Below are 6,138 nucleotides of genomic sequence, written 5' to 3'. Positions count from 1 at the left end.
AAATGAAAACGTTTAAAATTGCTCAATGCAGCTAGTTACAATGATAATTCGTGAAATTATCGATTATTATTCATCAAATTATAATTTGTTAATTTGTGATTACATTGTGTATTTTGATTATGTGCTGTTAAAAAATACACTGGCTGATGTCTGTACCACAACAAAGTGTGGAAAAAAAGTCAGTCCCAAACAATACAATTGTTTTTTTATCAGATATAACTCTATTGTATTGGACTGACTCGTATCTTGACGTGTGTGTGGCATCGTGCAAGCAGCACTGTTCGCCAAACCGAGACGAGTTCCCAGTTCCCCCGCTGTCAGGGCGGCGAGCGACGCAGCTCGTTTGTGCGATTACGGGCCGGGATATCTACTGGGCATGTCTGGTTGCGACGAGCTGTCGGTGCGGCCCGATGATCAGTTCACGTTGAAGAACTGAGGAGTGCTCCAGGACGACACTCTGTCAAGTCATTTGTAAACATGAACTTGACCTAATATTTCTGTACTGTTCCCACCGTTTTGTTATGCAGTGCCGGCTCACACGTAAATCTACACCTTTCAGAACGTATATAAAACGTCTGAAAGGTGTAAAACCCCCCGCGCCACCATTTCCCCATGAGCCACGAAAGGATAAGTAAAGTGAAGTGATTGTCACTTGTGATACACAGCAGCACAGCACACGGTGCACACAGTGAAATTTGTCCTCTGCATTTAAAGCATCACCCTGAGTCAGCAGTGGGCAGCCATGACAGGCGCCCGGGGAGCAGTGTGTGGGGACGGTGCTTTGCTCAGTGGCACCTCAGTGGTACCTTGGTGGATCGGGATTCGAACCTGCAACCTTCTGATTACGGGGCCGCTTCCTTAACCGCAAGGCCACCACTGCTACCACTGCGTTGGAATCCATGCATACTTGCCCCGCCCCAACCACTGAACCACCTCAAGCTGGAGATACCCATCAGAGTCTCCATTTCAGTCTTTAATCTCATGGGAGGTGGATCTGCTGAGCAAGCGTTTTCTCCCCCAACATCTCCCTACTCATCACCACCCAGTCACATCTCAGCCTTTCCACCAGTATCATCCAATCACAGCTCAGCACTGAGCCATTTCACCTGATACTGGTTTCCTCGTCAGTAGCTCAACCACTTTGAAGCATGAATAATATAAATAAACAAACTATTAACACACTCCCCCGAGACAAAAAAGGAGGGACCGCGGTGTCCCTGCCTCGTGACCAGTGTTGTTCGCACGAGGAGCCGGAGGTTGAAGTGGGATCATGCTTTATAGGTTTTGTGTGTTTGAGTGTGTGTGATAAAAACAGGACAAGTGTGGTGGGGGACAGACAAAAGACAATCTGGGGGGGATTCAGCCCCTCTTTGTCTCCCGGGTCGGGGCCGAGCTCGGACAGATAATAACACATTAAAGAGGACAAACGAAAGAAAATGAATTCAAAATGTGTCGTATGTGTTCAAAGCTTTTCGAGAGCACAATGACCCGGACTCCTCTCACAGCACAAATGCCAATTAACATACACGCCATAAAAAGACGGTCAAGAAGCAATGCGATAAATGTGCGCACAGACACACTTAATCCATAACACACTCATTTAGAGACTCATCTTTAACAGAACAGAACGACAAACTAGGTCCAGTTCTTATTAAACAGCAACACTAAAGTTTCTGACAATGACAGTTTATTAATCCAATTCTCACTTCGTCATTTGCAGTCAGTGGTGACATTTACTCTCATCCACCCACACCCACACGCACATGTAGCCTCCACACACCCACCTCGAAATCCCAACGCACACATATACTTCTACTGCATCGCATTCTGTAAGGTTTCTCTTGTTTTCTCATTTAGTCCCATTTCAAGCACTGATGGGATGAGGACGAATGAACCAAGCGGTCCTGTTTTGCTGGACAGCGCATTCTGCAGAGCAAAACTGACCCATAAAATCAATGATCTGGCTTGGAGAGGACACTGGGGATTAAAAACCATTTTCAAAATGAAAATAACATTATGCCAAAGTCTCTTAGATCAGGGTGGATTCTGGTTCAGGCATCAGCGATGAGGACAGGAGCATTATTTTGAGGGATCCTGTGGTTTTAAATAAAAATCCTCTCTGCTCTTAGACGGGGCGGAGCTTTCCACCTCCAACCAAGGACAGTATCCACCTATAACATGGGGACCTTTTCCAAAGTGACACTGTACAGCCACGCATTTCAAAAAGCTGCACTGACATCCAGTAACTGAGAATGATAAATGCCGTAAATGTAGAAAAAAAAAAAAAAAAAAAAAAAAGTCCTCACCAAACTCAAGTACATCTGCAGGTGTGCGAAAGTGCTAAAAAGTATTATAGGTGTTTGCGTGCTTTATAATGCGGTCACAATAATGTCATGTTGCTTCTCATAGGAGCACAGCATCATGCTTTCCTTCATACTAACAAGTTTAAATAATAAAGTGAAAGTGAAGTGATTGTCATTGTAAGACACTGCAGCACTGCACACGGTGACACAACAAAATGTGTCCTCTGCTTTTAACCATCACCCTTGGTGAGCAGTGTGCAGCCATGACAGGCGCCCGGGGAGCAGTGTGTGGGGACGGTGCTTTGCTCAGTGGCACCTTGGCAGCTCAGGATTCGATTACAGGTCCGCCTCCTTACCACTCCCACTTTGAATGTTGAGTGATGTTTCTTATACAACAATCTAAGGTAAAATCAAGATCTTAAAGCACAAAGGAAAGAACATGGAAAATTATCCCAGTACCAACACTCTTGTAAACAACTGCCAACATGCATGGGAGTCCAAGTTCATTCATGAGTGGGAGAGAAATATGAAAAATTTATTCAGTCCAATCACAGTGTAATTAGGCTAAATAAAATCTGTTTTTGCACACTTCCTTCACACACCATTTATACACACACACTTGCAAGTGTAATGACTGTGGAAAAAAAAAATAATAATATTCATTATTAAATAATCTAATCTTTCTGACGTAGGGGTGAAATGTCTTTTGACAAAAATTGATGATAAAAAATTGCCCCAGACAAATTTGATTGTCGAATATTGTTGCTAGAATTATTTCTAAACTGAGTGAAGCCGATTTCAGACCAAACACAGCATGCACTTCAGGGCTCATTTCAGGGAGGTGGCCACTCTCCCTGTCCCTCCACCACGATGCTCCACTGAACTGGTAACAGTGATCATAACTTTGGTCCTCGAGTGCAGCTTCTGATTGGCTTTCTTGGCAAAATAAGCCTATTTGTCTAACAAGGATTAAATGAACAGGCAACACACTCAGTGATCCACACATACACACGTTCTGTCTCATCCAGTCATGTTCACGCTTCTCTCAAGTGCACGATATACACACTACTGCATGCTCTTGTTTGCTTGCTCTAGTTTCTGGAATATTTTATTAAATTTGCAGTCTTGTTAAATTTCCCCAATGATTCTGTAATCAAAATAAATCTCCAATCCAAAGAACTTTTGTGCCTACGTAGAACAGTGCCAGTAAATTCATTGGTTTGGCTACAATCAGCAGAGACTGAATCTTCAATCTGCTGTTATTATTTTTTTGGGAAAGTTTAAATTCAGTAAATTAAACTTACAATTTCAAAGTGAAGACAGCATCTGAGATGAATTAACCTATACTGAAAAAATACTGACAAAGTGTCAATAGGGCTACTATATAATATAAACTATTTAGAATTAATATACTATAAAAAAAGAACTGTTCAAAACCTATGAAAAGCAAACAAGACTTTGGTTTTGAAGGATGGTGGTTTAAAAAAAAAAAAAAAAAGCCATTAAGCCAGTAAACAAATAAATATGCCACAGCAAAAGGCATTATTGCATTATTTAACTAATTAACATTTAAAGAGTGCGTGAAACAAAGGGCACAATAAAGTGGATACCACGCTTGAGACTGCAAACAGAGAAGTCATCTGATTGTGAGGCTGGAAAGCAGAAGCGTATAAATGAATTATGTCCAGTCGCAGTCTCTGGCCGCAAGATCTCCATCACTCCGTCTCCACTGTGCGAGCTCCTCTCTGCCTTCCCTGCTCCCTCAGGACTAAAGCAGCACAAATTAGTTTGGGGCGGATCGGTATGAGATTATACACAACCACATTTACACAACCATCTTCGCTGGTGCATTATTTTAATCTGAGTAAACTATTTTAGAGGTTGAGCCAAAACCAGGCTTAAATGTAATCATTTTACAAGATTTAGCGTTTGAAATTGAGCACTGAAATATTAGCCCTCTCTGTAAATTATAAAACATACTCTAGCAAGCCTACTGTGAAACCCCGAACTGAATTTGAAATAATAATGACATTTCTTGTTATGGTCTGAAAATGCACCATTTCTCAGGTGAGCGAATGTGTGGTGTGAAATGAGCAGACAAAACTGGCTGATAGCCGGCTGGGTAATTTGGTTGCCCTACAAAAGGAAACGTGCGAAGTCCCCAGCGGCCGGGCTACCGCTTCGCACGGCTCCGCCTGTTTTGGATGTGCAACGCTTGCCGCTTTTATGATAAGGCAGGAGTGCTATACAATAAGGTGCTGCGAGGCTGTCTGGGTGATAGGCAGCTCAGCAGGGGATCTAGCTTCTGTAGCTCTGTGATAAATTGGCCCATTTGAGGCCCTGCAAGAGATACTTGAGTTAGCGCGCTAATCAGGGTCGAGAAGAACCACCGAAGGCAAGGTCCGACAAATTAAGAACAATTCAAAAATCAATGGATTCCTTGACTAGAGACAAATCCCGAGTCCTGAGAGGGCATCTTGAGATTGCTCGGAGAAAGGAGTTGGACAAAGCCCACAAGACCAAACCCTAGACAAGCATTTTCCATCTTAATTTGCAAGTAGATGAAAAGACTGACATTGCGAAATTTGTTTCGAAACACCAGATATGTTGAGGGCCACTGTTCAACAAACCAAAATGTGTGCCACTGCACTCGTCAGACTTTATTAAAGCAATACGTCACTGTGGGCTGTGGGGTGCAGTGATTTCATTATGGTTAAAGGTCACTGTCAGGCACGACTATATCAGGTATGATCGATATCACTGCCACTCGCAGCCAAGTGGTATTTTCTTGAACTTGATTAAATACAACATTAAACCACAGTTAGATCTAATATGACTTTTTTTATTGGTGCTGAGAATTCCTGAGTCACATTGCTGTTTGGTTAATCCTTCATTCCCCTCAGCACATGTATGCTGTTACACAAAATGGTGATGGGGCGTCTACCTTTTATAACTCCTGATTGAATGCCAAAGCCCTCCAGACTGTGTCTAATGATATTTTCGACCAAAGTGGGGAAGTTCAGCGGGGGAACGCAGCTGTCCGAACGAGGTGGTCACCAGAAGGCACAGTCCTGTCAGTGTGATTATGAAGGCCGGGTGAGTGTGCTCACAAGAAGTTAACGCGACGAGTCGGTGCTCAGAGCTACACACTGCGCTTTCAGCGCAATGACCTTAAACGGGACTAGGACAACCGACTGTACTGCAAGCTGAGTGGGAAGCTCATCTGAACAGAACTGACACCTTTTTCCTGCAGGATGGCGCTCCAACGTGACCACGGAAACATGTGACGTTTCATCTCTGACCACTGGCCCCCATGACACATCCATCTGGATCATCAAGAAACACCAAAAATCTGTTGTTTTGCAGAATGAAGAATTAGCTGGCTCATAATCACGTTCATTTTACTCTGCCACGTGATGTGGTTTGGCAGACTGCAGCTTCACAGCAATAAATCAGATAAATCAAAGATCAAAATGCATCAGAGATCAAATTTATGAGAGAAACCAGAGAAATTTTAACTATGCGTTGTTAAAATATTACATAAGGGAACACACCAATTCTCTCTGTTTCTGTACCGACTGAGTCACCGGCCATACACATCACTGCGGGCAGATATCGGACTTGTTGGTCTACTGGCAAATTAGATGGCCTTCACAAAGGGAAGAATGTGATGTAAATCAGTTGAGTCCACAAAACTCTGTGGTGTCAGGGTCATCTGATGGTACCCACTGACACCTATTATGACACCTACCACGACATCAAGGTGTAGCTGATATGCACCAAACGGTGCCATCTCAGGTCTCTAAACATGTGATCAGGGGCTGTAACTCCAAAC

Source organism: Denticeps clupeoides, chromosome 6, assembly GCF_900700375.1.
Source record: "Denticeps clupeoides chromosome 6, fDenClu1.1, whole genome shotgun sequence".
Lineage (NCBI taxonomy): Eukaryota > Metazoa > Chordata > Actinopteri > Clupeiformes > Denticipitidae > Denticeps > Denticeps clupeoides.
Note: the sequence above shows the minus strand (reverse complement) of the source record.